Consider the following 11,666-nt stretch of genomic DNA (forward strand, 5'->3'; position numbering starts at 1 on the left):
TCTGTGGAGTGGGTGGGCTGGAGTGGATGTGCTAAAGCCCTAAGGCGGGGAAAACCAGTGGAGGAGTACGCTCGTCTGGAGGGCCTGGTGGACACACCGCTTCCCCTAGCAGAGGGAATGTGCATTTAAGAGGAGCCCAGCATCACTGAGATGGTGGACGACGGCTCGCCTCTGTGGGCCTGGAGCTGGTGGGGTCAGCTCTCCTGGAACAAGGGTCACTAACAGCAACGAGGGCAAGGGAGCCCCAAACAATCTCTGTCTGGTGGTGATGCTGACCCATCCGAAGAGAGGTGGATGCAATCATTATAATGAGTGGTCAGGTCAGAGTGGCCCCAGGTGACCAGGCCTATAGCAAGTCCTCGAGAACAAGGTGTTCCCTGGACATAAAATAGATGGGCAGCCAACAAATGTCCTACTCAAGCTGTACAATCAAAGAAATCAAGAAAGGACAGTCAAGAGGCCAAGGGCAATCCTCCCAGTGAAACAAAAATGTCAGGATTCCTCATCAAGTTTCTGGAGGTCAGTTTTCAGATCCGGAACCCACTGACTAAAGGAGATACCAAGCCCGCAGGATGAGCCGGTAACACAAAGCAAGTGTATCTCATGATCATACCTCAGTCCTCCTCCAAAATGTGTCCTGCAGAAAGAGGCCACCTGAATAAATCTAGGACGTAAGACAGAGTCCGGCTTGATAAAGATCCGCTGAGCTCTGGTGTACGGTGGTGGCCCTCTGTTAGAGTGGGGCCCTACAGCCCAGGTGATAGATGGAATACTGGACCAGGCCTGGTTCACAGTGGATCCAGTGGGTCCATAGCGTCACCCAGTGGTCATTTCCCCACTCCCCAAAGTGTAATTAGAGACAGTAATTGTCACAAACCCCACTTTGACTCCTTGGCTTGGAAGGTGAGAGATTTTGTGGTGGGGTAGGCAAAGAGGAAGCCTCTGAAACTGTCTTCTTTTCCCTTCTGAGATAGTAAATTAAAAAAAAAAAAGTATCTCTGGGACTTCCCTGCTAGACCAGGGGTTAAGAATCCACCTTACAATGCAGGGTACATGGGTTCGATTCCTGGTCTGGGAACTAAGATCCCAGATGCCATGGGGCAACGGAGCCCCTGCAGCTGAAGACTGTGTGGCCACACAGCTGCTGAAGGCCGTGTGTCCCAGAGACCATGCTCCGCAACAAGAGAAGCCACCGCAAGGAGAAGCCCACCCACCTCAGCTAGAGAGTAGCCTGCATGCAGGAACAAAGACCCAGCACAGCGAAGAATAAATAAAAAAAATTTTTTTAAATATAAAAAAAACACACAATGTCGCATCCCAAATGGGGGAGGGGGAGGGTCGTACCAGATATTGGAGCGCCCTTTTAAAAGCTCAAGGATCAAAGGGTGATGGTCCTCATTACAGTTCCATGGAACTGACCAGTTTGGCCCCTGCAAAAACAAGACAGATCTCAGAGATGACAGTGCAAACCAGTCAAGTTCTAGTCAGAATCACAGCTGCTGTGACAAATGTGACAGTCTCGCTAGTGCAAATTATCACAGCCTCAGTCCGTAATACTTGGCCATTGATCTGGCAAATGCATTACGTTCTATCCTTAACAGGAAAGAGGTTCAAAAACAGTTTGCAGGGACTTCCCTGGTGGTCCAGAGGCTGAGACTGCATGCTCCCAGTGCAGGAGGCCTGGGTTCTATCCCTGGTCAGGGAACTAGATCCCGCATGCTGCAGCTAAGACCTGGTGCAGCCAAAATAAATCTTTAAAAAATAGTTTGTGTTCAGTTGGAATGGCTAATAGTATACCTTCACAGTCTTACCCCAGAAATATATTCACTCTTCAGGCCCCTGTCTAATTATAGGCCCCAAAGATCTGAATTGGCTTCCTATCTTGCAAAATATTGCATTGATCTGCTGTATCAATAACCTCGTGCTCATCAGAATGAATGAACAAGAAGTAGCTAGTACGTTGTGGATCCACATACTCCAAAGGGTGAGGGGGTAAGCCCAGTGAAGTTTCAGGGACCTGTCATACCAGTACAACTTTCAGGAGCTGCAGTACCTGGAACACGCCGGGGCAACCAAAGCAAAGGACAAATAGGGACTTCCCTGGTGGCCCAGGGGCTAAGACTCCGTGCTCTCAGTGCAGAGGGCCTGGGTTCGATTCCTGGTCAAGGAACTAGATCCCACATACTGCAAAGAAGAGTTTGCCTGGGCTTCCCCAATAGCTCAGCTGGTAAAGAATTCACCTGCAATGCAGGAGACCCTGGTTCAATTCCTGGATCCAGGAAGATCCGCTGGAGAAGAGATAGGCTACCCACTCCAGTATTCTTGGGCTTCCCTGGTGGCTCAGCTGGTAAAGAATCCGCCTGCAATGCGGGAGACCTGGGTTCGATCCCTGGGTTGGGAAGATCCCCTGGAGCAAGGAAAGGCTACCCACTCCAGTATTCTGGCCTGGAGAATTCCATGGACTGTATAGTCCATGGGATTGCAAAGAGTCAGACATGACTGAGTGACCTTCACTTTCAAGTATTTAGACATAAGATATGTGGATCTCCACTTATCCTCTTGTTTTGAACCCTGCCAATATTAAGGGTGGGCCAAGATGTGTAATAAATAAACAGACAAATACACATAAATGTATATTACTTTATATATTATTTATATTGTATATAATCTATAATAAATATATATTACATAATTCTAAATCATAGACTAAAAGGTATCACACACACACACATATATATATATATATAGAATATACATTCCTATTCCAATTGGATTGGGATTGTGGCACACGAGCACACACACACACACACACACACACAAGGATACAGTTTGTATCGGTCAGCTTTTGCTGTGTGACAAAGAAACCCACAGTTTCAGTGGCATACAACAACAACCACTTATTGCTCACGAGTTGGTGGTTGCTAGTGCAGCCCCACCCACGTGGTTCGTTCTGGGGCTCAGCCTGGAAGGTCAGTGGCAGCCTGGGGCATTTTCTTCCTCCTGCAATGGCAGAAGCTCGATCAGGAGGCACGTTCACACACTTCAAGCCTCTGCTCCTTAAGCAGCATCTGCTAACTTCCCTTCAGTGAAGCCCAGGATGGGGGATTGGAGGAGTACATTCTCCCAAGCATGATGCCCTGGCAAGGGTATAGATGTCAAAAGCCACTGCAAGGCAGGGAAAAACGGTATCAATAATTTAGTCTATCATGTACCAAACTGAGGTTCTCTAGGAAGAGGAATATGAGACTGTCAGGGTGGGTACGGTGGTGGTGGTGGTGGGTGTGTGTGTTGGAGTGGGACGTAATTTGGAACTCTAATTACTAAAATCACAATTTTTTTCTTCTTTTTACAATTTACCTGTAATCCCACATTCCTCTGTTAAGAAAGCAAAAATCAAACCTTCATTCTCCCAAGTCCCAGTCAAAATCCTAACATAAAATTTTTACTGCTTGATTCACCAGAAGACTGGCTAGCCATTTTGAAAAACAAATTCTTTGTTAGATCCTGACCTCAAACCACAAACAAAAGTTAATTCTAAGAGGATAAGAGACCTAAATGCAAAAACAGAGCTGTAACAATTTGTCGGGAGATAATATTTTGAGATATAGCAAGATGCCTTTTCTTTTTGCACTTCCTTGGGTGACCTTCCAGCTTTCCAGCCAGAGGCTTGCATCGCCTAGAGGTGGAGAGAGAGAGGCGCAGGGAGGAGAAGGGAGGGGGACTGAAGAAGGAGGAGGAAGATGGGCAAAGGGAGGGGGTGGGAGAGGAGGCAGAAAGGAGGGGAATGAGGGCTGGGGGAGGGAGAGGGAGGAAGGGAGCTGGGAAGAGTGGACCACACCTACCCATACAGCTCTTCCAAAAGCAGCCTGCTGGGAGGTGGAAGGTGGGAGATGGAGGTGGGAGGTGGGGCCGTTCCTTCCCTCTGACACCATAGTGGCCAGAAACCACAGTTTTCAGCAAAAGCATCAAAGACCCAGTTCCACCAGGAAAGGCCTTTGGGGACCCCTGACACATAACACACAGATGCGCTGGCTGAGGGAGGGGCCAGGGCAGGAGGCAGAGCCCCCCAGCCCCCAGCAGATCAAAGGAGTGACAAGGGAGGGTGCCTACCAGGAATGTGAGAAGAGTTAAGTGGCCAAAACACAGTGAAGAGGAGGCAGCCACGGATACCATCTACGTGAAAGTTCCACACACACACAAATGTCATCATTGTTTCTGAATACATTCATGTGTTGCAAAAAGTATCAACATGTGCTCAGGACTGTAGCACCTTTGGGGGTGCAATTACAGGGTAGGGGGAAGAGGCGAGGGGTTTAAACTGGGCTGTATCTTTTCATTTGATTTTTAAAAAGGGATCTGAAGCCAATATTGAAGCTGTGACCATTTGGCACGTCTGGGTGGTAGGTATGTAGATATTTGTTAGGTGATTTTCTGTATTTTGAAATACACAGTAGCGGGGAAGACAGACTGCAGGCTGGTATGAAGAGTTTGGTGCCATAGTTTAAACACCATGTACCCGTGTGCACATGTGCCTAGGTGCTCAGACGTATATGCACACGTGTCTTTGCTTCTGTGCAACTCCAGGTGTATCTGCACTCGTGCAACCTTGTGTGTGCTTGTGTGTGCACTGCATCTCCCTTTGTGTCTGCCACTTCTATGTCTGTGCAACTATCTGTGTCCACGGTTGTGCTCGTGTGTCTGACTGTGTGTGCGTTGTGTGTGTATCTGTGCCGCGTGAACAAGAACAGGAAGGCCACTGGCTGAACAAACACCGGATCACGGACTCATTGCTCCCTGGGACGAAGAAACCAATTTTTGTTTCTCCTTTGTACATTTCACCATGTGTATGGGTTTTGATTTTGTTTTACAATGATCATGTAGTCTTTCTTCAAATTTAAAAATACTTTAAAAAAGCCAGTAAGGAGTTTCACAGTTTGAAAAACGGGAAGAATTTATCAGCAGACCCTAGATGCCCTCCGGGGCCTCCTCTTTGCCCCCTGGGTCCCAACCTGGGATTCCATCCACCTCCAAGCGCACTGAGCTCCGAGGAGCCTAAGGACACTTCCTACCCCTACCCCGAGGGCATGGCCCAAAGCAAGCATGAAATTTCTCTGAAGTTTGTTTTATCTTGAAATGTTAGGCAACCTTTACATTCTCCCCTTTAATGTATACATGCTTATCTTAATTATACAATCACGAGGTTTTAACCCCGAAATCTTGCAGTCAAGGGGCCTCCCTCTCACTCACCTTCCCTAGCTTATGGGTGTCTCCTGTAGGTAGGTGTTGGGCCAACAGGGCTTGAAGTAGGATCCGGGGGTGTAACGACGGCCCCACCAGAGGTTCTGGAAGGTCAGTTGGAAGAGCGAGCAACCATGCTCCTTCCAAGGGTGCTTACGCTGGGCTGAGCCCAGTTCTCCATGTTAGCTGTCACACTGAAATCTCCCAACGCGGGCAGCAGCTCTACACTATTGCTGTTCTCACGTTACAGGGGCGGCTACACGACTCCATGAGATGAAACTGAAGTCACCCAGTTGTACTCAGAAGTCCAAGTTCCGGCCATATACAGACTGTCTCCCTGCAGCAGGAGTCCCCAACCTCCAGATCTGATGCTAGCTGATCCAGGCGGAGCTGATGTAGAAATAATAGAACTAAAGTACACAATTAACGGAACGTGCTGGAATCATCCTGAAACCATCCCCCGCTCCCCGTCCAGGGTAAAATGATCTGCCACAAAACCAGTTCCTGGTGCCAAAAAGGTTGGGGACTGCTGCTACAGAATAGGCCCCGGGAGAATGAATTGCCTGGGACAAGGAAGACGGTGGGTATACTGAGCTTTGGCCGGAGGAAGGAGCCCTGGGCAGGTTGCTGACTGATCAAAGGCTGTCTCCCTGTCTCAACTCTATTTTTCCCTGAGGCCTGTGTCAATGCATGCGCAGGGCCCCTGGGGTCCTGTGACCCAGGGCCACTTCAGTGGTTGCCTGGAGCCTGAGTGGCAGCCACACAAAGCCATTTAGGGGCAGGATTTGGTGTTTCCGAGGCGTCCAGGCCAGCCTGACACTGGCTGCGAGGCCTGCAGGACCCTAGGGAGGGCCTCGTCAGCCCCCAGTGACCACAACAGCCTCATATTTCTGGAATTCTTTTCTGTGTGTGTCATGGGGAGAGCCACACATGTCAAGGGCCCTGATGAACACCAGGTGCTGTTGACAGGGAGCAGCCTCATCTTCAAACCTTGAGGGGTTGCTGGGAGGACCTCGTGACTTCACTGATGTAGCTGCAGAGAAAGAGACCTGAGACGAAGCCAGAGGTGAGGAGGGCAGAGGGCCTGGGGCCAGTGGCCTGGCTTGGTTGCCTGGGGGCAGCCATATTTTGGCAGGTCAGCTGTCTCCTGGGACTCTAGAAGGATCTGGAGCATCATCTGTGTGGCAGCCTCTCTGCAGGTGCCCTTTGGGGCTCTGCCTTCCTTCCAGGTGGATCTGCCCTGGTGGCTCAGATGGTAAAAGAATCTGCCTGCAATGCTGGAGTCCTGGGTTCGATCCCTAGGCAAGGGAAAGGCTACCAACTCCAGTATTCTTGCCTGGAGAATTCCATGGACAGAGGAGTCTGGCGGGTTACAGTCCATGGGGTTATAAAGAATTGGACACGACTGAGAGACTAACACTTGTTCCTTCCTTCTAGCTCAGGGTTCTGGTCAACAGCTCTTCACCTCTGGGGTCCCCAACACAAAACCCATCCTCTCCTCCTTTCCCCAGGCAAATCCTGACTGTGCTCAGGGTCTACCTTCCTCCCCACGCAGCACCTCCAGCTCCCCCGCAGGCCAGGACTAAGCCTGATTGGTTCACATTTTCCCTGGGAATGGCTTGCAAGTTGGCCAGTGGGATGGGCCAGAGAGAGCTGTGAGGGCCACTGGATTGATAGGGACAGGGTAAAGGGACAAAATAGGTGATTAATTAATAGATTAGTTAATCTTATTAGGAGATTGTAAGTAGAAAAAATATGGGAGACCCCTGTAAGTTAATGATTACTCAGGAGAGCAGGTTTGCTTAACCATAAAACCAAGCAGGCTTGCTTAACAAAACCAGGCAACAGAAGCATGAGACGTGCCCCCAAACAATACAGCGATGTTGGCATGAGACCCACATCCTGCCCAGTGAGCTCAGGAAATCAATGATCCCTAGGACATGCTCTCTGCATACATGAAAAAGGATAATTTGTGGACCTAGCTTGTACACCAGGCTTCCCTGGTGACTCAGATGGTAAAGCGTCTGCCTGCAATGCGGGAGACCCGGGTTCGATCCCTGGGTTGGGAAGACTGCCTGGAGAAGGAAATGGCAACCCACTCCAGTACTCTTGCCTGGAAAATTCCATGGACAGAGGAGCCTGGTAGGCTACGGTCCAAGGGATCACAAAGAGTCAGACACAACTGAGCGACTTCACTTTCTTTCTTTACCTTGTACACACAGGACAAGAAAACTCCCCTGCTCAACCTGGAGGAGGAGCTGATGATGGAGGCATGATATCTATTCAAGAAAGGGAAAGAAATTCTTCTCTCCCTCCCTACTCTTCCTTTGATTATAAAACTGTAGCTCAGTAAGTTCCCAGGGTGTGACATAAAGGACTATGGTACTGGAGCTCTTCGGAGCCCCTGATACACCACCAAATGGTTTCAGGAGCACCTCCTTGTTCTCTGCGCAGGAAGCTTTGAACTACATTATTTTGAAACCAGGCAGGACATGGCATAAGAATGGAGGGTGTGCAGAGGACGGCAGGGGAAAGTGGAGGGAGCCTGGGTCCCTGGACACTCTGCTGAGTCTCCGAGTGGACTTCAGGGCCACTCTGCCTCCACTGGCTTTTATACAAAACAAATCTACTTTCCTGATCATGAAGCCATTGTGATGGTTTTGTTGTTCAGTCACTAAGTCATGTCCAACTCTTTGCAACCTCATGGACTGCAGCATGCCAGGCTTCCCTGTCCTTCACCATCTCCTGGAGTTTGCTCAAACTCATGTTCACTGAGTCAGTGATGCCATCCAACTATGTCATTCTCTGTCGCCCCCTTCTCCTCCTGCCTCAATCTTTCCCAGCATCAGGATCTTTTCCAGTGAGTTGGCTCTTCCCATCAGGTGGCCAAAGTATTGGAGCTTCAGCTTCAGCAACAGTCCTTCCAATGAATATTCAGAGTTGACTTCCCTTAGGACTGATTGATCCCCTTGCAGTCCAAGGGACTCAAGAGTCTTCTCCAGCACTGCAGTTGGAAAGCATCAAGTTTTCATCACTCAGCCTTCTTTATGGTCCAACTGTCACACCAGTACATGGTCTACTGGAAAAACCATAGCTTTGACTAGATGGGCCTTTGTTGGCTAAGTGATGTCTCTGCTTTTTAATTTGCTGTCTAGGTTTGTCATAACTTTTCTTCCAAGAGTTTTATTACTTGCACACAAATTCACAGAGACTCTGAGAATCTGGTAAACATGCTGAAACTTCTCTTGGGAAGAAGGTTCAGATGCCGAATATTGATCAATGGTGGGGTTTTGATCCCCTAGAGGTCATCCACAAACTGCCACCATGTTAGGATTCCTGGTCTTGTCTCATTGTCACCCTGATGCTGGCTCCTGGAGAGGGCAGGTGGCTTGGCTTTGAGCAGGATACCTGGGCTGCAGGCAGAAGGCAAGAAGGAGGGGATGGTCTATAGCCCTTGCAGATGGGCTCTACTTTCGCTCCATCAGAAGCAGAAGTCCCTCAGAGCATGGTGTTGGGGACTGGGCAAAACTCCCTGAGGGCTGAGTGGTCCTGTTTTATTACCTCCCATCTCTCAGTCATAGTTGGACTGCAACTCTCCAGGGACTAGGTCAACTGGCTGACAGTCAGGAGCTCCATTTGCATAGAGCAGCACTAACCACCCCTCATTTCACTACCCCCTTTATTCTCCAGGTTCACTGGGATCCTAGAAAGAAGACTGGGGGATTCCTGGTGTGGAGGAAGAGGTCAAGTAGATGTCAGACTGTGATCTCTGGGACAGGCTGGCTCCATTCTAGCCTGGAGGTGGGCACAGACCTACAGGGGTCTGGTTTTCACCCCAGGCAGCCTGGGGTGGGGAAGCAGACAGCCTTGCCTCAACACCCCAGCTTTTCCCCATACCCCCCACCCCACACTCGCCCCTCTCAGACAGCAGCCGCTGTGTTACATACAGCCTATTCATCTGCTATCTGGTCATGGATTTTCTGAAAAGGTTGAGTTCAGCAGACCCTGGGACCTCATTTTCTTATTTAGGTCTTCATCTTAAAATATAGTCTGCAGACAGCAGCAACAAAATACAAAATTACACTGGAAACCACTTTGAAATGTCCAGAGATTGTCTTATCCACAGCACCTAGATGCAGGGCCCGACCTGCATCAGCTTCGTGTGAACTCACGGACAGCAACCTCAAAGCAAGCTTAAGTTTGAACCCACTTTTTAAAATATGTAAACCATAAGGGCTCAAGGGCTAGTCAAATCTACTGATAAAGCAAGTTCCATTCTGATTAGACTCACATCCAATTTCGTCCAATCACTCACATCCAATTTCTTAGACTATAGTAATGAAACGAGATGTATTTCACAAGATGTTTCAGTATGTTTTCAGTTCTAATTATACATCTTCAATTAAAAAAAAAAAAACCCTCACCATTACATTATACACCACAGATCATTAAGTGCCTATCACAGCCCATGTCCAAGTCTCTCAATGTAAAAGATGGTTGACATTTAGCCGGGAACTTTTAAAACACTTGAGAATAAATTATGGCCCAAACTTACTCTTCTTAATGACACGTATAAAGTTCAGCTCTTTAATAAAAGGATTCAGGAATATGAAAACAAATTTCCCAGCAATATTAAGGAAATAAAGGTCTTCCAAAATGGTCAGTTCTTATTTCGATTAAATTGTGCATTTTTAATACAGTTGGTATAAAGTGAAACTCTTAAAAAAACATCGAGGAATTTAAAATGAAATGGAACCTCCTCTTTGCAGGGTCACCAGTACCACGGTGAGATCTGTCTCTTTAACAATGACACTTACTATCTCTGTAGTCCCATGAATACTTTTGAAGTGTCATATTAAAACCAATCTCGTGGCCTTGAGGCAAAGAGATGCAATTAGTCTTGGAGTTGTGAATAAATAAAAATCCATTTATACACCCGTCCTTGACATGTACCTTGCAAATCTTAGAAACTTCATCTAGTGGGAAAAGAAATGTTAAATCATGAATACCAATACTAATCACATCGCCATGTGGCTTCCTAAAACAGTTTGGTTTATACCCATCTTCTAAGTATTAATTTATATGTATATATTCACCCATATTGAACACAAAACAAAGAAGCCCTAGCAGGCACCTGGGGGTGAGGGGAGATGGTGAGGGGTGATGGGAGCCACAGGGACAGCCCCATGATAAGCAGGTTTTCAGTGGATCTGTGTTTCTCAATGGGCCTTCCAGGGTGTCTCAGCAGTAAAGAATCCTCCGACAGTGCAGGAGATGCAGGAGGCTGGGGTTCAACCCCTGGGTGGGGAACATCCCTTGGAGGAGGAAATGGCAACTCACTCCAGTATTCTTGCCTGGAAAGTCCCATGGACAGAGGAGCCCAGCGGGCTGCAGTCCACAGGGCTGCAAAGAGTGGAACATGACTGAGCCTGCACCCTGGTGCTCCTGCAAAGGGAGCCTGACTTCCTCATGCCTCCTCCTTCCCCCTAAGCACTCAAAGGCTGAAAAGGTTTGTTTTATCTACACATGACCTTCTCCATTTGTGATCCCAGCCAGCACTGAAGTGAGGACACTGGAGGTCCAAGTATTTGGATACTTGCTTCCCTTCTTATTTGGGTCCATCCCTCAGTGCCGGAAGGGAAGGGTGTAGATGCGGGCTTTGCTGCTCCTTAGCCTTGAGCAGCCCTGGAGAGACTGGGGCAGTCACCAGGGAGCAAAGCAGACCTGCAGGGCCTGGCCCAGATGTAGAGAGCGAAGAGTGGTACTGTCAGGACCGAGCTGGGAGCCAGAAGTCTGGGGGGCGCCAGGGCGTGGGGAGCAGGGTGGGCAGCCCCTGGGCCGTGCTGCAGCCGCTGTACAGATCCCTGACCTACTTCCACGGCCCCTTTCTGTTCTAGGAGCAGCTAAAAATCCATAAATTAAGGAAATTAACTGATGGGGCCTGCGGCATCTTTGTAAGCTATTTAAATCTATAAATTTACAACATCTTCTGCATATATCAAGTAATTGAACTAACTGCAGGGATGTAACTTTAATGAGAAAATTTCCCCCTTCTCCTGTAGTTCGAGCTCTAAAATAAATAAATAAATAAAACCTTCCCTTGGAGGGAAGTTTCTGCTTATTCCCGCGTGGAGAAGTTAGAGGAGCTCTTTCCACGCGCGAGGTCCCCTGGTCAACGCAGGCAGGGCCCCACCGGGTCCTCCTCTCACCACCTTCCCCCACCCGGGTTCGGAGCCGCCCCGAGCGCCCCCTGTGAGTGAGGCCGCTAGAGGGCGTCCAGATCCGGCTGGACCTCGGGGTGGGGGCCCCAGCGCCGCTCCGGGCCGGAGCGCACCGGTCCTCCAGCTCGAGCCTGGCTCTGGCCCGGGCGTCCCGGGAGAGCAGGAAGGGGGCGCAGTGCAGGCCGGGCGGAGTGCACCGGAGGCTCC

This window comes from Bison bison, unplaced genomic scaffold (assembly GCF_000754665.1).
Source record: "Bison bison bison isolate TAMUID 2011002044 unplaced genomic scaffold, Bison_UMD1.0 scf7180017864280, whole genome shotgun sequence".
Classification (NCBI taxonomy): domain Eukaryota; kingdom Metazoa; phylum Chordata; class Mammalia; order Artiodactyla; family Bovidae; genus Bison; species Bison bison.